General features: G+C 39.7%; 1 protein-coding gene across 4 annotated transcripts in view; it reads right to left on the reverse strand.

Moving 5' to 3' along the window:
• LOC141444020 (nephrin-like) overlaps positions 1–26,799 on the reverse strand; it is a 475,083-nt gene that overhangs the window by 313,553 nt on the left and 134,731 nt on the right. For 2 of the 4 annotated variants that reach the window (XM_074109458.1, XM_074109457.1), the window contains exon 2: positions 3,568–3,614. The exons of the other annotated variants lie outside the window; for them this stretch is intronic. The gene's annotated coding sequence lies outside the window, so the exon portion shown is untranslated. The remainder of the gene's footprint in view (positions 1–3,567; positions 3,615–26,799) is intronic. 4 annotated transcript variants of the gene reach the window in all.

The raw sequence follows: 26,799 nt of genomic DNA on the forward strand, positions 1-26,799 counted from the left end.
GCAACGTAGTTATTTGGTTCTTGTAAAAGTTTATCAACGTGTTTTATTGTAGTAACGGTATCAAAGTGTGAAAGTAATTAAAACGCTATTAAAACGTTATTCAACGGTAACGATATTTTTGTAGTATCGGGGTACTAAGAATTATTATGGCAACACCGGCCTACGCACACATTTTTATAAAACCGGCCTCACCGGGCGTTTCACCGCGCTCTATCTTTACTTTTTATTTGATCTGAGTCTTCTGCCTGAAGAGTATTTCACCATGATGAAAGGTCCGATTACTACTTTCAGAGAGCCACTTTGAAAAGACGTGGCTGTCAACCACGAAACATTTATAATTGTAACGCAAACGTGACATAGGTAAGAATTACCGACAAATCTACAAATAAACATCAGCTAGGAAAAATAATTCTTATTACACTTCACTACAAAATTGTCATTAAATTTAGATACAAATAATAGATTGTAACTTGACAAATGTCACTGACATTGTCGCGTTGGTGAGACTTTTGATTAGTGGTATGTATACATACGTCACTATGTCAATCACAACTGTTGATTGTTGCAGTTTTCTTCGAGGGCCAATCGAAAATGTTTCGAAATCTGAAATTTACCGTTGGGAGGTAAATGGTTAGAAAACGATATCGCCGCCAACTGGCTTTTCAATGAAACTCATTGAACCAATTGCGAATAAGACGGTAATGTCAAACCTACCTCACGTAACGCCATCTAGCGACATTCCACCGTACAGATAACCGTCAATGTTAGGGTCCCCCGTGTGCGCCAACTACCATTTGGCCGGGTTTTTATACCTACGTAGGCTTGGCCTAATGAAAACGGTCAAGTTTGGATAAGATCGCAATTACATCAGAGACAATTTTCAGCCTGAACGAGGGAAGCGAGAGATAATCTTAATTAGATTGCACTTGATCGCATTAAGCAGGGACCTTTTGAAAGGGATGTAATTAATCTCATTGTTAATATTTATAATTGCATGCCTTCGAATATAATCTGGGTTACACTGTAAAGTTTTAAAAGCTTTTTTGTAACTTATCTCGTTGGACACAGAGGTCGAACCTGACAAGTTATTTCATCCTATTATCCTGTGCTCGGATTTTTTTTAAAGGAAAACGGGGAATCTGACCAAGCAATCGAAAATCAAAGATTTTTTTATTAGAAATACATGAGTTAGCAAGTGTTTAAAAATAGAAGTAGTATTAAGTTTTTAGGCCTTTCCTTCTAATTTGGAACGTAGGGTAGGAGTCTTGGCTTATGGTAGTTGCGACGGACGGCACTACACTCATTGGCGTACGCAAGCAATGGATTTTTTCGCTTCGTTAGCGGATTCCCCCGTGGTACAGTTGGTAGGAGACTTCTGGCACGTAACGCCGCAAAAGGTACGGATTCAAAAACATCCGGCGTTCCAATAAAAAAAAAATTAAAAAAACAATCCGAGCGCTGACGCCTCTACGTTCGCGGCTATATAGAACTAGACAACTGGCAGAAAGCAGAGGAAGCCTTCGTCGAACCGTGGAATACTAATTACTTTTAAAAAAAGTCAACGAAAACAAAAACTCTCACCGTTAACTTCAAAATAAAATCACTGATAAACCGAAAACTGACTTACTTAAACATAAAACCAGAATCTACATAAACAATTAATCCAGTTTAAGACCTTTGAACGAAACAATGGAGCCAACTTGAGTAAGCTACGTCAAAGAGATTTTGCAAACTTTCACCTAACTTTCCTTTTACCCACCAAAACAACACGACGTAACAACTTTATTTTCAGCTATAGAAGTACACTTTAACACGACAACTTAAATTCCGACATTGAATCAATATACGTCCATTTAAAAAACGCTAACTGAAAACAATTCCGAAACCCGTCATTTTTTTTAACGACCGCCATTTTGCTTCCATGACCGCGGATGGGTTGTAAAAGCCGCGAATTCAAATTTGAAAACTTTTTTTAGAACAAAACAACGTTCGAAAAAGGCAACCGCAATACAAGGTATTATAATCGTTTGTTGAAGCTCCTATGTGTATGTAAATAGGGTTGGAAACGGTTTACTTTTGTGAAGCGACATTTGGTAAAGCCGCGCAAACAATTCGTGGTGGGGTGACCATAGATTTAGAATATATATAGTAATAGATCGGCAATGGAAGGGAGCGCGATATAATACGCGATACGCGTATGTTAGAGCGAGATACACAGACAAGATAATTTTTCTTAACTGCTACGGACTTTTTGGGCCTAGCTGATGATACTTAAACGAACAGATTTTTTTTTTCTTGGTCCTGTCTTCAGAGCCGATTTGACGTAACAGTATTTTCTATAAGGTATGCGTACTATTTAAATGGTGGTAGGTTTAACTTATTCTTTTTCCCATTTTACCCGACTGCCCAAAGGAGGGTTATTGTAAGAAACTGGTAGAATGGGACATGCCCGCAAAAACCCCGCGAAAAGCGCAAAAAGCGCCCGCGGATTAGAATGGCAAAACGTGGCCAAAACTAAACGCTGCAACCACATAACCGTCAAATGATAAATTACTGTTTATACTTCAATGAAGGTTTCTTGATGTAAAATATCGCCAGATGGCGGTTAGCATCGCGAATTCGTTTGACGTTACGATCTTGCTTGCGATTGGCTCATTTAGTCATTTAACCAACCACAAACAAACGTAACACAAATGTCCAATGAATTGCTTCGCAGGTTTGTGCAGGTTTCCTCACGATGTTTTCCTTCACCGTAAAGCTCGTGGTAAATTTCAAATGTAATTCCGCACATGAATTTCGAAAAACTCGGAGGTGCGAGCCGGGGTTTGAACCCACGATCCTCTGCTTGAGAGGCCATAGGTCAAACAGAAACCGATTATGTTTAATTACATAACCTCAAATTATATCTGCTGAAAAATCTAATTTAACGCGAGTGAAGCTACTTACTTACAAATCCCTAAGCAAAAAAAAATGCATCTATGTAAAATAACTTTACTGTCAAAATTGGTTTTGAACCAGTACGCTAGTCTGCGCATCTAGTGTTGCCACATTCGTGTTCAATGCTGACATGGCAATGAGGATTGGCAGCGATTGTTCGCGCCATTTGGTTGGCACTGGCAGCCTGCTGATTGCGCCATTCGATGGCCATTAGAAAACATCACTGGCTCCGTTTGAAAATGGTTTTAAAGTGCGTTACGTGCGTGAATGGGGCACGGAAATGGGTGCTTCTTTGCATGTGTTACGCGTTTGCGATTTTTTATTGAAACGTTTGGTTTGGGGAGTGTACAGTCAATAATAATCGGGTAGTATAGGTTATATTAAATATATTGACCCGGATAACTCACGTCTTAAATCGAGTTTAGCTCGACATGTTTGGGGCTAATCCGTAGCCCTTCGTCTTCGGAGCAACGCGACTCAGCGGCTGCTGCAACATGTCGAGCTAAACTCGATTTAAGACGTGAGTTATCCGGGTCAATATATTTAATATGAGTGAGTCTCACGGTAGTTTCATAGTTTAGGTTTGTGCAGGTTAGTTCGAAACCAATGCCATTGAATATTTACTAGTACCTTTTTCGACGTTTGCATGCAACTGACCAAGAACTGACCGAGCTGACCTGAAAATAAGAAAAAAAAATAGTTAAAATAAAAACACGATTTTTTTTGTATGGAGATATAGCGCTGCGTTTCAACCGAGAATGCGAGAATGTGTTGAGAGGAATGTGTTTTTCATGAACCAATTTACCTCGCCTCGCTCCGCTCACCTGTTTCCACCAGAGCGGTGCTGTGCGAGGATAGGTAAATGAAGCGTTCCTATTGGTTAATGAAAAACATTCCTCGCAACACATCATCGCACATCTCTGGTGGAAACGCAGCCTTAATCGCATAATCGTTGAAAGTCAGAATGTAATATTTACCCGAATTGTATCGTTTGCCATAATTATTTTTCTCCGAATCCAATAGTTGTTCAGAATTGTTATAAAACAAACCTCACCTATCCAAACCAAGTGGTTTGGATAGGTATTTAACTAAATGTAAACAAAACAACGTCAATTGGTGTCTTAAATATTGAAATTCCCCAAATAAACAATCTAAACATTTACATTTCTGTATTGAAATGCACTAGTCTAGTATGTATTACAATGATAGATAAGTAAAATGTATAAAAAACCTTGAATGTACCAAATCTGGCAGCAGAAGTTTGTTTACATTTAGTTAAATAAATACCTATCCAAACCAAGTATAAGCTACAGCTAGGATGACCATTTAAAAATTTCAGAAAAATATACGCTTTCAGTGGGAATAAAATTATGACAAACAATAATTCGGACAAACATTATAGTATGACTAGCGATTATTCGAATTTTGGCACGCCCCTTTTATTTACATAGCTCTACTGAACGTAACCCTATTCGCCCTTAAACCTTCTACAAGACTGGAATCTTCAATAAGCGGCCACCCATGTCTAGGGTTGTCACGCAACAAATAAAAGATCGCGTATATTTTACAGTATATTTTATAGGATACCCTTGTCTGTGAGGTATTCTTTGCTTACTGTCGATGTTGAGAAAGAAATTAGTTATTTCTTGTTGGTAAATCGAGAGATTTATTTTTTTCGTTGTATCGATGTTTGGGTTTGGTCAAAAAGGAAATTTAACCAGAGGCATTATATGAACCATAACACTCATATTATTGATTTCAACCATTCTAATATTATAAATGCAAAAGAAACTCTCTCTATCTGTTACTTTTTACGCTAAAACGGCTGGACGGATTTGGATGAAATTTGTTATGTAGATAGCTGAACGTCTAGAACAAGGGTCGCCAAACTACGGCCCGCGGGCCAAGTCCGGCCCGCGAGCCCCTCTAATTCGGCCCGCGGAAAGAAAGCGGGAGGTAATTGGTCATAATCATAGATAGCCACTCATGAACATAATCAACACCAAGTGCGTTCCTTCTGCGTTAATCGTATCTAGGTACCACCTGAAAACTAAGGGCCTGTTTCACCACTTGTCGACTAACTCTAAGGGGCTGTTTCACCATCCATTGATTAGTGTTAACTGACGGTTAAATGTGATGCCGTCTCTATTTGTTTTGTTCGAATAGACGGAGACGGCATCACATTTAACCGTCAGTTAACACTAATCAATGGATGGTGAAACAGCCACTAAGTGTCAGTGATGCCGTCTTTGTTTATTCGGACAAAACAAACAGAGACGGCATCGCTGATATCCGTCACTAAAGTTAGTCGACAAGTGGTGAAACAGGCCCTAAGTCTACTTAACTAATGTATTACCCCCATGACCAGCCAAAGTCTTGGCCCGCACGAATTTACATAAAGTGCAGTGTGGCCCTTGAGTCAAAAAGTTTGAAGACCCCTGGTCTAGAATAACACGTAGGCTACTTTTTATCCCGATATTACCACAGGACTGGGATAAAATCATGAAATCTTCAACGCAGATTACAGACAATCATTATTATCATCATCATGTCAGTCGTAGGACGCTCACTGGTTGGACTTAGGCCTCCCCATAAACCTCCAGTTGTTTCGGACGGAGCGGCTTTAACAACAATTGATATAATTTTCAATTTATCTTAAAAACCAAACTTATTTCTATTGTTATTAATTCGATTTGATGTACTTTGGGTTAGGTTAGGTTTATTTTTGTTTATTTGTGGCAACCCTACACTATCCCTGTCTCATATTTCACGGATGACGCGAGTGCTGACAACCCCACACGTCAGCGGATCCTCGGCTATAGACGTTTGAGTTGTGTGCCAGCGTTCAAGTCTAACTGCGGTTACATTTAACAGCGGAGTAACGGCGGAACGCAAACGTACACTTTATTTTTCGTACGGACTACCGATGTTACGTGGAAACAGTCCGAGAGTTATTTTACTAAATATAAATGCGGTAGGGCTCCTGGTTTTTCACGGAATAGTAGATTATTGTCGTGGCCTGGAAGTAGGCAACTGCTGGCTGAGTATGAGTATTAAACGGACGAGCTTGGGAGTCCGTTTAACTAATACGAAGCCAGCAATTGCTATTCCAGCCGAGACTAATATAAAGCTTTTCTCAAAAATGGTGAATAATTCTGAAATAGAATAAACTTTTTCTCAAAATATATTATAACATTTAATTTTATTCTAATATTTTTCTTGTGCTTTCCCGCCTTTTTTTCATTAAAAATAAACCGCAGGTATATTTTTCCACCGAAAACACTACAAGCTGTTTCAGACCCAATAGAAAAAGTCCGGAGTTCCAACAAAATATCTGATACTGGCCATTAGACTTGGCTGTATACGACTTGTGCCAAAATTTCCATGGCCTTTTTAACTTTAAAAAAAAATTGTGACTGATTGCAGGCGCGCTAATTCATTATTGTCGAGCTAGCGCGCCTGCAACCTTTTTAACTTTTTAATTTTTCGCTGACCATAAAATATGCACTTCACCTTCTGATATGTAAAGAATAATGACAACTTTTACGGACATTTTTGAGAAAAATATATTTTTACACCTTTCCATCAGAAAAGTAACTTTTCCTCCCTGACGAGAGGGAGCAAAGCGCAACTTTTCTGTTCAAAGCTTTTCTAAATGTTTTATTGCAAATGCCCTTTTTTGAAGTTGATAATTGTAAAGCCACACCATTTTCTATACTGGTTGCTCTTTAATATTATTTAGATTTTTTTTTCAAGTTTTTTAATGCTCGGTGAAGTTGTATGAGCCACTCGGGAGCAAATTTATTTTCATCTTGGGCGTTAACACTTGAATCCCTCATTACGCTCAGGATTCTACTTTAGAATCCCTCGCTACGCTCAGTATTCTATTGTAGAATCCTTCGCTACATTCTGGATTCAATTTACGCTCTCGCCTTAAATACACCATTTTGCTCCCTTGTGACACAAATAACTATTACCGAATGATTCATTTTCCAACTGTTTCATATATGCACGAACTATTTTTTTCTGAAACTGTTAACTATTCAGGATATGCCAGGACTATCTACACGCTTCGAGGGTCGAATAATCACCTGCCCAAGCAGGGTCTCCGTTGGCAATCTACTGGCAGAAGACCTCGGACAACGTCTCAGTTGAGAAGGGTGCTGGCTCAATAGGTCTCGGCTAGGAAGAGTTGGAAGAAGCCGCAGAAGATCAAGCCAAATGGAAAACTCTTCTACGAGCCCTATGTCCCTAGTGAGGGATAACAGGATCGATTTGTCGATAGTCAGGCGCTCTCTGGCCTACTCGATCCTTTGGCTTTGCGGAGAGATGTGGCGTCTCTCTGCATATTATATCGCATCTACCATGGGGAGTGTTCTGACGAACTTTTCGAATTGCTGCCTGCGGCTAAATTCCACTACCGCACTTCGAGGAACCGTCTGTCTTTCCATCCTCACCATCTTGATGATTGGCAGTCTAGTACCGTGCGTTTTAAGCGAAACTTCTTTCCTCGCACGACGAAGATCTGGAATCAGCTTACAGCGGCAACATTCCCGGAGCGTTACAACTTAGGGATCTTTAAAAAACGAGCCTATCAATTCCTTAAAGGGTCGGCAACGCACCTGTGATTCCCCTCGTGTTGCGGGTGTCCATGGGCGACGGTGATCGCTCTCCATCAGGTGACCCGTCTGCTCGTTTGCCCCCTCGTTTTATAAAAAAAAAAAAAAAAACATCATCATCGTGAAACACCCCAGTGCCCCGTGTTAAAAACACCCCAGCGCTCATTTTCAGCCAGCACCGTCGGTAACTCCCGGACCGTTATAAAGACATACTACATTACATAAGACTACATAATAATAAATAGATAATTTGTAAACTTGAAAACAAATTTATTGTGTGACTTTAAAAACATAAAAAAATATATTACGTGAAGATAATTAATTTTACAACTATTATGCACTCACTTGCCAACCCTTACCTATACCCTTACGCGTGCCTTACCCTTATTTGACTACAAAGAAAGAAAATATTATTATTTATTGGCTGATTATATTTGTCTGCTGCTGCTATCGTACACATTCTTCTTGGCTTTACCGTGAGTGATCAATAAACATCGTTTTAACCCTGCAACTCTAGTTTTCTTCAAGTCTTGGTTGGTTTTTCGCATATTCATCCCCTCATTTCAACCAATAAAGACCTAAGATCTCCATGATTTTGCTATAATAGTTAAAGTAAACCGCTTCAACCGTAAACCAACAGTCGACCCATAAACTTATCCCTCAGTTAAACTGAGGTTGCTTTACGACGGCCATCTTGGATTCAAGTGTGACCAAATAGGCATGGTATTACTAGCGAACCGCCCAGGCTTCGCGCGGGTGTAACTTTGAACAAAAGGGGTGAAACAGAGCCAGCAAATTAACATCTTCACTTCTTTTTCTAATTATTTACACCCATGCGGTCGCAGAAACTGTAACGTGCGTATCGCGTTTGTATATATAGTACATTGTTGTAGAGGCACGAAAGTAAGCAATAGATGAACGAGTTTGTTGAGGTTGTAAACCTTTGTAGATTTATATTGGCCGCTTACACTTTAACTATGGTTTGAATATGTCTAGTTTTGCTGTCTTTCGATATGTGTCTTAGTTCGTATTGTTATGAAAATATAATGTTTTAATTAATAAATAATCGTCTTCTTCATCATTTTCAACAGAGTTAGTTTGAAGGCCGACCCCAAGGGGAGGCCTTCGATAATACGAGTTCATCTATTGCACTTTTGGCCGAGACTAAACTTTGTGCTTTTCACGATCACTGCCAGGAAATAACAAATATTTATCAATTATCACAAAACAAACAATAAGAATCCAATGAATGCGTTGCTAGCGCCGTGTGACACTCTTTACCGGCCCGGATAATACCGACATGGAAATATATACCGCCCCGATTTTTCTTGTCTCATGTCAGTTTGACACGAGTGTGTATGGGCGTGTACAGGAATAATGGGGTCGGTATTTCCATGTCGGTAATATCTGGGCCGGTAAATAGTGTCACCCCTCCCGCCGATTTTAGTTTTTCTTTTGTGACATAATTTTGTTTTAAACGAGTCCGTTCTTAGTGGCCAGTACACAACCACATATTTAAAAAATCAAAACGTCATCCTCGTCATGTCCGACCTACTGCGATGCTGTGGCGTTTTTTCATACTTAAAAAAATTAAAGCATTTTAATTTGACATGCAGCAAACGATTACTTTCGATTGGATTCTGCTGTCAGCGTGTATGGTGGTAGCAAGCTTTGCGATTTGGATTTAGTAATTCTGGTTTTTTTTTCATGTTATAACCGCTGTTGTGATCTTGTAGTTATTTATATTTGTTGTGAGTGCCCAAGTGTAAGTGTTTGTATTAGTTTTAAGCAATCATGGATCTGGATGCTTCGGATCCAGATGATCCTGGTGGTGGGCCTGACTGTTCCCCTATCCCTCCTAACCAGGCAGCTATTATGCCTCAGATCCCTCTTCTCGGTAAAAGAGCTTTAATTGATACCGATGTTCCTCCTTCCAAAAAGTCCTCTTCTCCTGCAGTTTCCGTCGAGACAACATTCACGCACCCAGATTTCGAAAAGCTGAAATCATCATATACCACAGAAGATACTGGCCCTTATATTATTAACGTCCAGAGAACAGAGAGTGACCCAGCCTCAGGTATTGCTTTAAGGGCTATAAATTTCGGACATTTCTTATATAGGAACAAAATCCATGGCGTTATTAGGGACGGAGTTAAAAGAATCGGACGTAATCGTTTTTCCGTTGAGTTTGATTCGGCGGAACATGCTAATAATTTCCTGTTACACCCTGCACTTACCTCAGCAGATTATTCTGCAGTTGTTCCCTCATTTCATGTCACCCGTATGGGCATTATAAGGGATATCGCTCCTGAGTGGTCGATGCAAGAGGTGGTAGAAAATGTATCGGTACCCCCAGGCTTCGGACGCGTGATTAAGGCCCGCAGATTTAGTAGGAAATCCATTGGTGAAAATAATACTCCCATATGGATTCCTACTCGATCAGTGGTACTTACATTCAGTGGCCGTAGTCTGCCTCCTAAAGTGTTTTGTTTCTACAACAGTTTGCCTGTAGAGTGCTACCTTCTGCCAACCATCCAATGCAACAACTGTTGTCGTTTTGGACACGTCAAAGCTCAGTGCAGGTCCAAGTCCAGGTGCTACAAATGCTCTCTTGATCATATTGGTGAAAACTGCAATTCTCCTACACTTAAATGCCTATTTTGCTTTGGTAACCATTGTGCCAATGACATTTCTTGCCCAGAACAACAACGGCAGCGCAATATCAAAATGGTGATGTCGCAGGAAAACCTTTCCTATATTGAATCCTCTGCTCGCTTCCCTCAAGTAAGAAAGACCTTCTCTGAGACTTTGAATTCTCCCTCCCCTGGCTCTTTTAATATCGCTCCCCCTTCCCTTCAATCACAATCTCATTCACAAGCTCAATCATCGTCTCAATCATATCGCAAAACTATTTTAGTTCGTAGAAAATCTCATACTTCTGCGAGTAACTCAGGTTATGACAGAATTGCCCATGATAATATTGTCCGTGATCCCATTTCCTCCCAACCTAATGGTTGTGCTCTAAATCAAGAGCCTAACTCCCCTAATGATAATCTCATTGAGCTTTTGCTTAATACATTAATTAACATATTGGCACGCTTTTCTGATTCCGGTTTACCGAACAACATGCATCAAAAATTGACCCAACTGTTATCTCTTGTTTCCTCACAAAATGGCCCGAGTTCTTCTTCAGTGGAATTGTCGTAGTATCTTCAATAAAAAAAATGAACTGATCTATCTCATTAATAAACATAAGCCCTTCCTCCTAGCCATTCAGGAGACCTGGCTCAAACCTAACTCTATTTTTAGAGTGCATGGTTTTGCCTGTCTCCGGGATGATAGGAGGGATGGCTATGGTGGCGCAGCTATATTAGTTGCCCGCTCTATTATTTTTACTCATATTCCTATCCCCCCTCATAGCGACTTTATTAGTGCTGTTGCTGTTAGGGTTAATAATACTTCATTTCTGTCTCTTTATATTCCAGACCCTCATTCAGGAATGGTTGCAGAGCTTTCCTCCATTTTATCTATTATCCCGCCTCCTATCATCATCTTAGGAGACTTTAATGTACATCATACCTCTTGGGGCTCCCATACCAGTGATTCAGTTTCTCCTGCATTTCTTGATCTTTTTGATAACTTTAATCTATGTGTTCTTAATGATGGTTCTCCAACGAGACGTGTGCTACCTTCCCAAAACCCAAATAGTGTTGTTGACCTTACTTTATGTTCTCCCTCAATTTCCTCCAGACTCTTTTGGCAAGTGATCCCCTCCACATTGGGGAGTGATCATTTTCCTATTAAAGTATCATTTCCTGATCCTGTTCCCTCTTTTTATTCCTCCCCCCGTCTCAAATATCAAACCAAAAAAGCAGATTGGCCCAATTATAGATCTTTTTTAGACGAGGAAATATCTCTTCTCCCTTCCCCTAATCCCAATAATATATCTTCAGTGTATGAGGGTTTTAAAAATGCTCTTCTGTCTGCGGCTGACAAAGCTATCCCTTTAAAAAAAAAGCCTTCAAAAAAGATCCCGTTTCCTCCCTGGTGGGATTCTGAATGTCTTGCAGCTGTTAAAAAGCGTAGAGAAGCTGAATCACTTCTTTCTATCAACTTGTCGAGGGAGAATTATTTAGATTATCAGACTGTCGCAGAGCAAACCTCCAAATTCCTTCAAAATAAAAAAAGACTAGGTTGGCAAAAATTTTGTGAAAGCCTTTCCCCTAATTCCCCCTCATATTTGGTCTGGGAAGGTATCAGGCGGTTTCGTGGCGCTTTTAACCCGAAATCAAATCTTCTTTCTAACGATTCTTCAGAATGGATTGATGCATTTGCTTTTAAGTTAGCCCCTCCCTTTGTCCCAACTGCTCAAGAAATCTCTCCAGTTTGGTCTCTTCCCTCTACCTCTCTCCATAGTTCTTTTGATGGCCCTTTTTCTATGGAGGAATTCCTTACAGCCACAGATCAGCTAAAAGACTCGGCCCCGGGTATTGATGGCATTCCTTACTCTTTCATAGTTAATTCCAGTTCAAACTCCAAAAAATTCTTCCTGGGGATTATAAACAATATTTTTCTCTCTAATTCTCCTCCTGAGGAATGGAAAGCACAGATAATTGTTCCCATCTTAAAACCAGGAAAATTATGTAATGACCCTTCAGGTCATCGACCTATCGCCTTATCGTCCGCTTTGGCAAAAATCTTAGAACATCTTATTAAAAACCGTTTAGAATGGTTGGCAGAAAGTAAGGGCCTTTTGGCCAAAAGTCAGTTTGGATTTCGTAAAGGTCTCGGTACGATGGATAGTCTCTCCATCTTCTCAACCGACATTCGTCTTGCCTTTTCCAAAGATGAGTCTGTAGTGGGGGTCTTTTTAGATATCTCCTCTGCGTACGATAACGTTCTTCTCCCTCTTCTCAGGCAAAAGTTGCATCATCTGAGTTTTCCGGAGAGGTTAGTTGACTTCTCAATTAACTTTCTTTTGGCCAGATCAGTCCTTATTTCATCTTATAATGTCTCCCTTCCCCCCAGGGTGGTCTATAAAGGCCTCCCTCAGGGCTCTGTTCTCAGTCCTCTTCTTTATAGCTTATATACCTATGATTTGGAACTTTCGGTAAATTCATTTTGTAACATCCTTCAGTATGCTGATGACATATGTTTATATTCTGTTGTTTCTAACATCTCTGACGCGGTTCCTCCTCTTTCGTCGGCTCTTCATTATTTGAATGTCTGGTTAGTGGAGCATGGCTTGTCCCTTTCTATTTCAAAATGTGCAGTAGTCCCATTTACCCGTAAAAGGTCCATTCCAGATATCCCTATTTGTTGCGATGGTATCCGTATACCTGTACAGGACAAGGTCAAATTTCTTGGCGTTTTGTTTGATTCCAAAATGTCAGGTGTCCATCACATTAATCAGACTCTTAAGAAATGCGAGAGGAACTTAAATATTATTCGTTCTCTGTCTGGCGTATGGTGGGGATCACACCCATACTCCCAAAAACTTGTATATAATGCCCTTATTCGCAGTCACTTTGATTATGGGTCCTTTCTCTTAGAGCCGTGCAATAAATTTAGTTTAAATTCTTTGGATAAAATGCAATATAAAAGTCTTCGTCTAGTGATTGGAGCAATGAAATCATCCCCTACGAATGCTCTTCAAATGGAGTGCGTTGACCCTCCTCTTTTTATTCGAAGACAATTTCTCTCTGATAAATATGTAATTAAAATTATGCAATCTCCCTCCCACCCTCTAATCCCTAAACTTCGGTCTCTTTCAGAATTAATCTCTACCTCTCCTTACTGGGTTCACAAGGATCCTCCTTGTCTGGTCAATAGTTTTGTTAAAATAACTCGTCTTCCATGCCCTTTATTTCAATGTAAGTTATTAAGCCCTCTTTTTGAAATCCCATATGATGCTATCATGTTCCGCCCTAATAATATCTCGCTTGACCTTGGTATTCATAGAGAATCCCCCTCCCCTAATCTAGACTTAAGTCGTGTCATTGCTAGAAACTGGCCTGACTGGACCTCTATCTACACGGATGCTTCACAGCTTTCAAACCAGGGTTGTGTAGGATCTGCTGTCTGGATACCTAAATTTAAGATTATTTTGAGCTATAAATTGCCGATATATTCATCTGTATTTACTGGCGAGGCAGTGGCAATTTTGGAGGCCCTGAAATATATAGACTCGCACAATCTTAATAATTGCATAGTTTTTTCAGACTCCAAAAGCGCCTTACAAGCCATAATGTCAAACCAATTGCGTAGTAAATCTAAATTCCCGGTCATTCTTCAAATTAAGCAAGTTCTTAATGGTCTCTCTGGTAAGAATGTTAAGGTCTCATTGGCCTGGATCCCTAGTCATATTGGAATCCGGGGCAACGAGACTGTAGATCAGCTTGCTAAGGATGCGACCCGTTCAGGCTGCCTGGATCAGTTCAGGTGCTATTCCCTCGATTTGACCTCTTTAGCTAAGGATCGACTGGATTCGGATTGGCTCGCTCACTGGACAAGATCTAGTCAGGTGAAAGGACTTCACTACTCTGATGTTCAAGATAATGTTCCCGTCAAACCCTGGTTCTTTAAATTCCGGGCCGCTAATAAACAACTACGTCAACAATATGCAGACTGAGACTGGGCCACTCATGTACTCCTGTTTTCCTTCACAAGATTCGTGTAAAAGACAACTCTTTGTGTGAATGTGGTTTAGACGAAGGCTGTCTTGACCACTTATTTTTCGAATGTTCAAAGCTGACATCCTCCTTGTATGACCTCCTCCCCCCTTACATTCCTCGCCCTGTTAACTTTAAATCCCTCCTTCGTTATGTATATTCTCCTTTTATTACCATTCTGTGTGATTTTATATCCTCTAATAATATAAGACTATAGTTCTATCTAATCAATAACAACATCTTTTGTCTTTGTCGCAGTGACGTGACTCCCGCAACAGCGTTCGGCCGAAAAGGATTTTTTTTTTTTTTTTTTTTTTCTATTTTCAAAATTATTTTCTTGCTGCTGTCAAACTGTTGGCGTTCTGCAGAATCAACCGCAACCCTGTCATCGCAACTGACATTGGCCCAAGCCTTAAGGCCGCCATTGAGGGAATAATAATAATAATACTTTCGATTGGTCCAATTGTTTTAGTATGCCGGGAATGAAATTCAGAAATTATATTCTGAAAAGTCATATCGTATTATGAAACACATATATTGATACGACCTGTTTCTGTAATGTGTTACATTGTTGTCGTGTTTTGCGAGCCATAAGTAAGTCAGCTGTTAAATGTACATATATAGGCAGTGTCGTGAAAAGTATATAGACGCATGTCGACGGCGCTTTAAAAAAACCCATACCAAACTGCTGTATAGGTCAAGACAAGTTAACACACTGTTACTAGCCTCAAAAGGCACTGAATGTATTCAGACCGCCACAGACTGCCACATGCTATATCCTCCAAGTGTTCACGGAGCAAATTGGTTTATTATCCGACAGATGTCGTTAAGATTGAGTTAGATCACGCTATCGTTTGGTTCCCTCAGATGCTATAAATGGAAGAAGATAATATATTTGCAACAGAATGTCAACTGTATTGAGTTTCATATCATGAATCCTATAGTGCACCCCTTTTTTGGGTCACTGGCATGCACTGTACACCAAGACTACCTAAAACCATCACCAAGGTCCCAACCGAATTTCTCATTAAAACCTAATCACAAAAGCATTAAACAAATTCAATAAATTTCAACTAAACTTAATTCCTGCTCGAGTTAAACACGCACATGTCATGCCCAATTACGCGATCCATTAAACACCGCCCTCCTACAGTTCGACCTTAAGTAAAGGCCTTTAAGTTGAAGTAAGCAAAGCTTCTTTGATAATGATCTTTAACGCTAGTCCACACGTGATTTTCTAGTAATAAAACAGGGTTTATGTGGTATAAGTAATGGTTGAGTGTTTGATATGGATGCGGTTCATTTTAAGGTAAAATTTGCTGCAAGGTAGTTCAAGGATCATCGTCATCATATCAGCCATAGGACGTCCACTGTTCACCATAGGCCTCCCCCATAGACCTCTGGTTGCTTCGGTTGGAAGCAAATAAATATATATGATTTATTAAATTAACTAAAAAAAAATCTTTGCTCACCCGCGACCTTATGATAGTTAAGTTTATGCAAAATATGCGTGTTCATGCAGTTCCTCCACCTCTAAGAACACATAAAAATCACACAAACCCATCTACCACCACCACCACACTACACTGACGCGTTTCGAACTCAACCAAAGCTCATCTTCAGAGCAACACAACCGTACACCATGCTACCAGATGTTAGACTAACAAACCACAACATCCGTTTTACTCGTAATTTGTCACTGTAACTCCCCAAGTACCCACCTATATCATAAGGTCGCGGGTGAGCAAAGAAATTATTTTAGTTCATTGATGACCTCCGCAAAGTAACGCCTGATTCAATAAATTATCTATATGATTTAATATAACAGACGTTTACCATTCACGTTATCCATAAAATAATAACCAAATCCTTTTACGAAGTTATCATTTTTGCGTGTCTATACGCTCCTATAACTCGTCCTTTGTACCAGTACTTTGAAGTTCCGGACTTCGGAGATTCGTAGAAACTTTGCCTTTGACAAAGTTCGTTAAACGACTAATGACACCGATATAACTCAAATATAATAGGAAATTAAGTACGTAATACTTTAATTTCGGGATTTCGCGAGTTTTCTATTATTTTTGTCTAACAACTGGTAGCATGGTGTACGGTTGTGTCACTCTGAAGATGAGCTCTGTTTGAGTTCGAAACGCGTCAGTGTAGTGTGGTGGTGGTGATGGATGGGTTTGTGTGATTTTTGTGTGTTCTTACAGTGTGGAGGTGGAGGAACTGCATGAACACGCATATTTTGCATAAGCTTAGCTATCGTAAGGTCGCGGGTGAGCAAGGAAATTATTTTAGTTCATTATTATTTTTGTCTCGCTGACGACCGTTGGAGTCACAGTATCATCATCTATGGACGTCCACTGCTGATCACAGGCCTGCACACAGAGCGAGAGGGCTTGGTGGTTAAAATTTAAGAGTTGCACTCTTATAGGTGGAGTAATTGGCATTCATCACTTTTGTACCTATAACGTGGTCTAATTCCAAAACCATTTCGAGGAATAGGTTTATTAAATCATTTTATAACATTTTAGTTAAAAATACTTAATGATCGTTTCTATATATATTTGCAATAACCCTCCCTCTTCGCAGTCGGGTAATAACGTTTGACTCGCCCGCTTTTTATTTTCCCTTTAATTTTTTTTTGAGGATGTACTCTCCGATATTTATGATGGCGACTTTACAGTTATTGTAAGGCGTATGACTTGCATCATTTTCACATATTTAACCATATGCATAAATAACTAACCACTGAAATTGCTTCCATCAATTTAATTGGTAGAAGTTACATTTTAATTATAATAGTTTTAAAATGATACAATTCGTAGATTGACGCAATTATGTTTCACGGCTTAATGGCTCTAGTTATTTAATTAAAACAGACTCGTTTCGATAACCACAATAGCAAAGAGCGTTACCGTTTTCAATCCACTTAAAAAAAATACAAGGGTTTCTGTGACTAGCCCTTATTAAAGCAAACCTAATCTAACCTACTGTGATTTAAAAACCATAAGAAAATACCTACACTGAGAAAAAAAATTGGTTTCAGAGAAAATTGAGTTTACGAAAATAAGACATTTTGGGAACTGAAATTTGGGAAATATTTCTACGAAAAGGCAGAATAGGATACGTTTATAATAATAGTCGGATTTATTTTAAAAGTCATTCAGTCGTCTAAAATATTTACTTTAATCTACTGACGCGGACACTAGAGCCAGAATTTAAAGCTATTAACTATTTAAACGAATTAGTGTCGAAAGACATTCTAAGCCGAGCCGAGGATAATCCTCAACTATCTGATAGCGCATTAAACAGGAGCTGAATATACTATTAAAGTTTAGAAGGGCATATGATCTAAGCACAGGAATAAATTATCAGTCTTTGTAAGATAATTACACACACAAACATCACGCCTGTATTCCCAATTGGGGTAGGCAGAGCACACGCAACGTTACCGCTTCGGAGCCACTTTTAGCAATTTTAGGTTTTGAGTTAGACAAAAACGTTTAATTATATTAGTTTAAATTAAACAAAAAACAAACAGACTGCCATTATGAGACTGCCTTATTTATACTATTCGATGTTCTTGTTATTTATTTTTTCTTTTAATGTAGGTATACTCAGTGGCACAAAATTTGGCCCATTCTACATACAAAATTACCTATTGTTGCATACACAGATAGGACCAGAATTTTTGCCGCACAGTATCTGGGAGTCTTTCACTCTCTTTCTCCCTTAAAAGAAACGAAACAAAACGTGTTGCAACACATGCTGAGTTTTAGGTGTCACAAGTAACTTAGTTTTAACCCCCGACGCAAAAAGAGGGGTGTTATAAGTTTGACCGCTATGTGTTTCTGTGTCTGTGTGTGAGTTTGTCTGTCTGTCTGTGGCACCGTAGCTCCTAAACGGGTGGACCGATTTGAAAGCAGGTTTTCTAACGATGGTTCTTAGACATGTTTCATCAAAATCGGCTCAGCCGTTTATAAGACATTGAAGTGACAAAGTCGGACTTTTCCAACTTTTGGTGGTTAGGTTATAATGTTAGTTTTAGTAAGTAGGTATTTTTTTCATGTTAGTGAACAAAATAAATCTCTCTCTTTCTCTTTCTTTCTAAAAAGAAGAATACGAGTCTAGCGGTCTAGAGCACAGTTATTTTAAGTTAAGTTCACAAACAAAAAAGGTTTTAAGGTCTATTTGTGATCAAGTGCGGGTAGTTCGAAGAACTCGCGCTGCTAGGCAGACTTGACACCCCACATTTCAGTCTACTCGTGACCATGGCCACTGTAATGCGGTCGAAACGTCGAGGTAAATATTACTCGTGTGTTTAGCGTGATATCCTGTTGTGGTATTTTGACTATGAGTGAAAATAGCGAGAGTTTAAAACGTTAAAGTTCAACAGTCGATACCTATAAATCATGATCTCATATGTTAAACTCAGTCCAGCCGTTTACTCTGCACAGAGAAACAAAAAATAGACATAGTAAGTCGCATCACTGTTACCAAGGTTAACGGTCACAGGTTGTCGTGTCCGTGTTTAAGACGTATGCGGAAAATAATAGGAAAAATTACGTTTTCTTTCCATGATTTACATATTACTATGTTTATCAGATAATGTCTAAAGTTTATTCAGCTGGCAATTCCTCAAAGGTGGGCAAAGTTATGATGGATTCTATCGGAGTTGTATCAAAGTAGGCGCCCAAAGTTTATAAGATGAAACGAAACTTAACGTAAACCGTTAATAGGTCAAATTGTCCCAATTAGCTGTTGAGGGTTATTTCACCACAACACAGATTGAATACAGTATTACACAATAACAGTTTGCTAAACGACAACTTAACCAGACAACTGACAACCGGATAGCCATGTAGTTAGATCCTGACTATGAACCTTGAGGTACCGTGTTCGATCCTCGGTTAGGGTAGATATTTGTATGAATAATACGAATGTTTGTTCTCGGGTCACGCGTAAGTATGTTTACCTGTTGCCTCATACCCATAGTCTAAGGTTTGCTTGGTTAGGGACTACGTCAATTCCTGTTGATTGTCCCATGATATTTATTTATAACTTTTTTATTATACTAACTCCCTAATTACTCTTAAATCAGTCTAGTCACCTTCAGACTCGTAGTGGTCACTTGAGGATCTTCCTCCCCAGCGGTTATCTGTTCTTCGAGGGATAGCACGCCTATTGCCACTTGCATATTCTTCGAGCTATATAGACTCCGTCGACATTTTCTTACATAAAACTGACCCGAGATTGACCCCTGTCTCACCTGATGAAAAGAGCAGAAGAGGATAAGGGTGTATTCTCACTATCCTGCGGGAATAATAATTTTTTTCGGTTTGAAAACTATCGCATGTTCTGCTAAGGGTGCCAAACCATACAAAATTTCATTAAAATCATTTCAACAGTTAAAGCGAAATGTTAATGCTTATGTCTAGTTTTTTAATATGTCTTCTGTATAATAAGTTTGTGATTATTTGCAATAGGTCTTCGCTGTACTATTTGTTGTGGCAATAAATTATATCTTATCTTATATTATTTACAATATTAGTACATGTCGTATTAATCGCAGATAGTAACGAGAGCGTCTCCTGTCATAAGTCCTCCGAGGCTCAAACAGCGCAGCATACTGTTCCAAAAGCGATACCGAGTTCCGTTGCCAAGCACCGCGCCCAGAGGACTGTAATATGTAATTGCTTAAATTCATAATTAATTCTACATTCAAAGCAAATAAGTTGGAAAGTTCAAGAATTGAGGCACCCCGTTAAGTTGGCTCAACGCGGAGAGGTACCGATTTCGACTGAAAGTCGAATTTATTCGGCCGATCCCTCATCATCATCTCAGCCGTAGGACGTCCACTGTTGGATATAGGCCTCCCCCATAGACCTCCATCGCTTCAGTTGGCAGCGGCCTGCATCTATCGTGAACCCGCGGCTTTAACCAGGTCATCCGTCCATCTCGTTAGTGGACGTCCTACGCTGCGCTCTCCACTCGAGAACTTTCCAGCCCCAACGGCCATCTGTTCTGCCCATTGCCACTTCAACGAGCTAATTCGCTTGACTATGTCGGTGACCCTTGTTCTTCTACGTATCTCCTCATTTCTGATTCGATCCCGTAGAGAAACCCCAAGCATAGCTCTCTCCATAACTCGCTGAGCAACTCTGAGCCTATTGCACGTGAAGCACCACGTCTCGGATCACTGGCAACACATTGGTTAAAGACTTTCGTCTCAAGGCATTGAGGAATTTTGGACGAGAAGACATTGCGGAGTTTCCAAAACGCTGCCCACCCGAGTTGGATTCGCCGATTGCCCTCCTTCTCGAAGTTGGTTTTACCTAATTGGACTTACCTAATTCTCTCATACTGAACGTATAATTGAAGTGGCAATGGGCGGGCCACCTCGCTCGAAGAACAGATAACAGTTGGGGGAGGAAAGTCCTCGAGTGACCACTAACCGGAAGAAGGGTTGGCAGGACTAGATACTCCCACTAGATAGACTGACGACAGCGTGAGAGTTGTGGGTAACCGGTTATGTAAGTGGCGAGTTGCTGTTCACTGTGACGTTCTAAGAGGGTGGCCTTTGTTAAATAGTGGACGTCTTTCCCACACAGTAAGAACACACACAAATCACACAAACCCATCACCACCACCACACTACACTGACGCGATTCGAACTCAACCAGAGCTCGTCTTCAGAGCAACACAACCATACACCATGCTACCAGATGTTAGAGTTAGCCTAACAAACCACAACAAACATTTTCATTTGTCACTCCCTAAGTACCCACCATATTTTTTTCTCAAACAAAAACCCCATAAAATTACCCAATACCCATAAAATATTATCACATTTTAATCGTCATATGAAATTACCTTGAATTTTTATTTATTTACGTTAAGGCGTGTTTTATTATCTCTTATTGCTGAAATTATACCCAAGCCGTAGCAAGGGAGACAATAAAAGATGATATTGCTCAAGTTGCTTTGCTAAATGTTTTACTTCATTGATATGGACCTCCGCAAAGCAACGCCTGATTCACTAAATTATCTATATATATTAGTTTGGTTTAGTAAAAAAAAAGTTAAGCAAGGCATCTCTCGAATTATCTTAACCCTATCTTTCCACCATAAATATATTAATATTTCTTTACTAATTGTATTATATAGCTATGTTGCCTTATCTACGAATAGTGCCGTGATAGTGGCTAATAAACGGACTTTACGACGTCCTAGCTCCAGTGTCTTCATAAAGTGACTCTAATGGCACTGATATCTGATCTAAGGCTGTATTTATATGACTAGCTAACGACAGTGTAGATACGAGTCTATAAAACTTAGGGCGTGGTTCAACAAAAACTGAGAAGAGCTAATTCCCTTACTCAGCTTTTGTTATGGTATGGATGTCCATGGGCGGCGGTGATTGCTTTCCATCAGGTGACCCAACTGCTCGCTTGCCCCCTGTCATATAAAAAAAAACATCAAGTCTAAGATATGTTTACACTTTACCACCTTACTGCTGACATTCAATGTACTAAAACCATGTACTTTGCTCACCCGCGACCTTATGATAGCTACGCTTATTAGTAGAAGATCCGAACTTGAAAAGATCTTCACCGGTCTGATAATATAATGAAATGTATTTTTATAATAAATTTAGTATTTTAGACAAAGTCGGACTTTTCCAACTTTTGGTGGTTAGGTTATAATGTTAGTTTTAGTAAGTAGGTATTTTTTTCATGTTAGTGAACAAAATAAATCTCTCTCTTTCTCTTTCTTTCTAAAAAGAAGAATACGAGTCTAGCGGTCTAGAGCACAGTTACTTAAAGTTCACAAACAAAAAAAGGTTTAAAGGTCTATTTGTGATCAAGTGCGGGTAGTTCGAAGAACTCGCGCTGCTAGGCAGACTTGACACCCCACATTTCAGTCTACTCGTGACCATGGCCACTGTAATGCGGTCGAAACGTCGAGGTAAATATTACTCGTGTGTTTAGCGTGATATCCTGTTGTGGTATTTTGACTATGAGTGAAAATAGCGAGAGTTTAAAACGTTAAAGTTCAACAGTCGATACCTATAAATCATGATCTCATATGTTAAACTCAGTCCAGCCGTTTACTCTGCACAGAGAAACAAAAAATAGACATAGTAAGTCGCATCACTGTTACCAAGGTTAACGGTCACAGGTTGTCGTGTCCGTGTTTAAGACGTATGCGGAAAATAATAGGAAAAATTACGTTTTCTTTCCATGATTTACATATTACTATGTTTATCAGATAATGTCTAAAGTTTATTCAGCTGGCAATTCCCCAAAGGTGGGCAAAGTTATGATGGATTCTATCAGAGTTGTATCAAAGTGGGCGCCCAAAGTTTATAAGATGAAACGAAACTTAACGTAAACCGTTAATAGGTCAAATTGTCCCAATTAGCTGTTGAGGGTTATTTCACCACAACACAGATTGAATACAGTATTACAGAATTACAGTTTGCTAAACGACAACTTAACCAGACAACTGACAACCGGATAGCCATGTAGTTAGATCCTGACTATGAACTTTGAGGTACCGTGTTCGATCCTCGGTTAGGGCAGTTATTTGTATGAATAATACGAATGTTTGTTCTCGGGTCACGCGTAAGTATGTTTATCTGTTGCCTCATACCCATAGTCTAAGGTTTGCTTGGTTAGGGACTAGGTCAATTCCTGTTGATTGTCCCATGATATTTATTTATAACTTTTTTATTATACTCCCTAATTACTCTTAAATCAGTCTAGTCACCTTCAGACTCGTAGTGGTCACTTGAGGATCTTCCTCCCCAGCGGTTATCTGTTCTTCGAGGGATAGCACGCCTATTGCCACTTGCATATTCTTCGAGCTATATAGACTCCGTCGACATTTTCTTACATAAAACTGACCCGAGATTGACCCCTGTCTCACCTGATGAAAAGAGCAGAAGAGGATAAGGGTGTATTCTCACTATCCTGCGGGAATAATAATTTTTTTCGGTATGAAAACTATCGCATGTTCTGCTAAGGGTGCCAAACCATACAAAATTTCATTAAAATCATTTCAACAGTTAAAGCGAAATGTTAATGCTTATGTCTAGTTTTTTAATATGTCTTCTGTATAATAAGTTTGTGATTATTTGTAATAGGTCTTCGCTGTACTATTTGTTGTGGCAATAAATAATATCTTATCTTATATTATTTACAATATTAGTGAAGGGAGTATAGTATGGAAATGGAAGAATGGATTAATCCCACAGTACATGTCGTATTAATCGCAGATAGTAACGAGAGCGTCTCCTGTCATAAGTCCTCCGAGGCTCAAACAGCGCAGCATACTGTTCAAAAGCGATACCGAGTTCCGTTGACAAGCACCGCGCCCAGAGGACTGTAATATGTAATTGCTTAAATTCATAATTAATTCTACATTCAAAGCAAATAAGTTGGAAAGTTCAAGAATTGAGGCACCCCGTTAAGTTGGCTCAACGCGGAGAGGTACCGATTTCGACTGAAAGTCGAATTTATTCGGCCGATCCCTCATCATCATCTCAGCCGTAGGACGTCCACTGTTGAATATAGGCCTCCCCAAGGACCTCCATCGCTTCAGTTGGCAGCGGCCTGCATCTATCGTGAACCCGCGGCTTTAACCAGGTCATCCGTCCATCTCGTTAGTGGACGTCCTACGCTGCGCTCTCCACTCGAGAACTTTCCAGCCCCAACGGCCATCTGTTCTGCCCATTGCCACTTCAACGAGCTAATTCGCTTGACTATGTCGGTGACCCTTGTTCTTCTACGTATCTCCTCATTTCTGATTCGATCCCGTAGAGAAACCCCAAGCATAGCTCTCTCCATAACTCGCTGAGCAACTCTGAGCCTATTGCACGTGAAGCACCACGTCTCGGATCACTGGCAACACATTGGTTAAAGACTTTCGTCTCAAGGCATTGAGGAATTTTGGACGAGAAGACATTGCGGAGTTTCCAAAACGCTGCCCACCCGAGTTGGATTCGCCGATTGCCCTCCTTCTCGAAGTTGGTTTTACCTAATTGGACTTACCTAATTTTCTCATACTGAACGTATAATTGAAGTGGCAATGGGCGGGCTACCTCGCTCGAAGAACAGATAACCGTTGAGGGAGGAAAGTCCTCGAGTGACCACTAACCGGAAGAAGGGTTGGCAGGACTAGATACTCCCACTAGATAGACTGACGACAGCGTGAGAGTTGTGGGTAACCGGTTATGTAAGTGGCGAGTTGCTGTTCACTGTGACGTTCTAAGAGGGTGGCCTTTGTTAAATAGTGGACGTCTTTCCCACACAGTAAGAACACACACAAATCACACAAACCCATCACCACCACCACACTACACTGACGCGATTCGAACTCAACCAGAGCTCGTCTTCAGAGCAACACAACCATACACCATGCTACCAGATGTTAGAGTTAGCCTAACAAACCACAACAAACGTTTTAATTTGTCACTCCCTAAGTACCCACCATATTTTTTTCTCAAACAAAACTACCCATAAAATATTATTACATTTTAATCGTCATATGAAATTACCTTGAATTTTTATTTATTTACGTTAAGGCGTGTTTTATTAACTGTTATTGCTGAAATTATACCCAAGCCGTAGCAAGGGAGACAATAAAAGATGATATTGCTCAAGTTGCTTTGCTAAATGTTTTACTTCATTGATATGGACCTCCGCAAAGCAACGCCTGATTCACTAAATTATCTATATATATTAGTTTGGTTTAGTAAAAAAAAAGTTAAGCAAGGCATCTCTCGAATTATCTTAACCCTATCTATCCACCATAAATATGTTAATATTTCTTTACTAATTGTATTATATAGCTATGTTGCCTTATCTACGACTAGTGCCGTGATAGTGGCTAATAAACGGACTTTACGACGTCCTAGCTCCAGTGTCTTCATAAAGTGACTCTAATGGCACTGATATCTGATCTAAGGCTGTATTTATATGACTAGCTAACGACAGTGTAGATACGAGTCTATAAAACTTAGGGCGTGGTTCAACAAAAACTGAGAAGAGCTAATTCCCTTACTCAGCTTTTGTTATGGTATGGATGTCCATGGGCGGCGGTGATTGCTTTCCATCAGGTGACCCAACAGCTCGCTTGCCCCCTGTCATATAAAAAAACATCAAGTCTAAGATATGTTTACACTTTACCACCTTACTGCTGACATTCAATGTACTAAAACAATGTACTTTGCTCACCCGCGACCTTATGATAGCTACGCTTATTAGTAGAAGATCCGAACTTGAAAAGATCTTCACCGGTCTGATAATATAATGAAATGTATTTTTATAACAAATTTAGTAGTTTAGAAATGATTTTGCTAAAAAATCCTGGAAAGGCAATTTTTTTTATTTTTATTGCTTTATAATAAATGCAAACAACCCTATATCAACGTGTTCACAATAAAACAGCGCTTACGTTGATATACAATTTGTTCTATTATCTAATCAAATGAAAGTAACTGGCATCGACATAATAACTGGTTATCGCAGCTACGAACTCCGCACTCCAGCACTGCTATGGAAGAAAATTGCCAAGAGAATTGTCATGAAGTTTCATTACTGATTCTCATCCTTCAACAACGACCACTCTGTCAAGAGCAGGGATGTAACGGATGTGGTTTTATCGAAACCGAAAGCGGAACCAGATGTTTTCAATTCAGTTTATCGGAACCAGAAACGGAATCGGAACCGAAAACGGAACCGGAACCAGAATCGGAGCCTGAGTGATAGGTGGAGCAGGTGACAAGCGGGGCGATGAGCGAATGATTGGGATAAACCTGTTTGTTTTTGATGTACGCCGCTCAAGTCCCGCCGCCGCGCTAATTATTGACATCCGATATAACTTCTGTTAACCGAAACGGATGTGTAATACCAAACCGAAGTTCCGACTTAATGGAAACGGAACCGGATCCCCGTTACATCCCTGGTGCATTGTTATGCGACTTAGAAGAAACCTAATTACTAGATAATACACACGCGTAATTAAAGCATAGAGTGCTCTACCGACGTATTTAAATCCCCTCCAGCATATAATATCTTAATCAGTATGAATACATCATTAATCTTAAAATAGCGTCACGTTTGAGGAACACAATCTAATCTTCTTGTCACCACCAACCCTCCATAGACATGATTATACATCTTACATACTACGGACATGTAAAAATACTTGGTATACTCAGCGGCAAAAACTTTGGCCCACTCTACATACAAAATTGCCTATTTCTGCATACATTTGAAGGCCAGATTTTTGCTGCTCAGTATATATATTCAAGTACGTGATCAAGTGTACAGTGTTCTTAGTTATTTTACAGTTTTGAAAAATCTAACGTGAGAGTAGGGGGAATGAGGGAGGGGGGGGGAGTATTGCCAAAAAAAGGGTTCACTACTGATCCTCGTCTGTCGATCATGACCATGTCAAGAGTGTAGAGACTTCAAGGATAGATAATTTATTCTGGTACTTATTACAAAATAGCCACGTCTTTCGTCTCCCTGGCTAAGTGATCTACCTGTTCCGTATTA

This window comes from Choristoneura fumiferana, chromosome 29 (genome assembly GCF_025370935.1).
Source record: "Choristoneura fumiferana chromosome 29, NRCan_CFum_1, whole genome shotgun sequence".
In the NCBI taxonomy this organism is placed as follows: Eukaryota; Metazoa; Arthropoda; class Insecta; order Lepidoptera; family Tortricidae; genus Choristoneura; species Choristoneura fumiferana.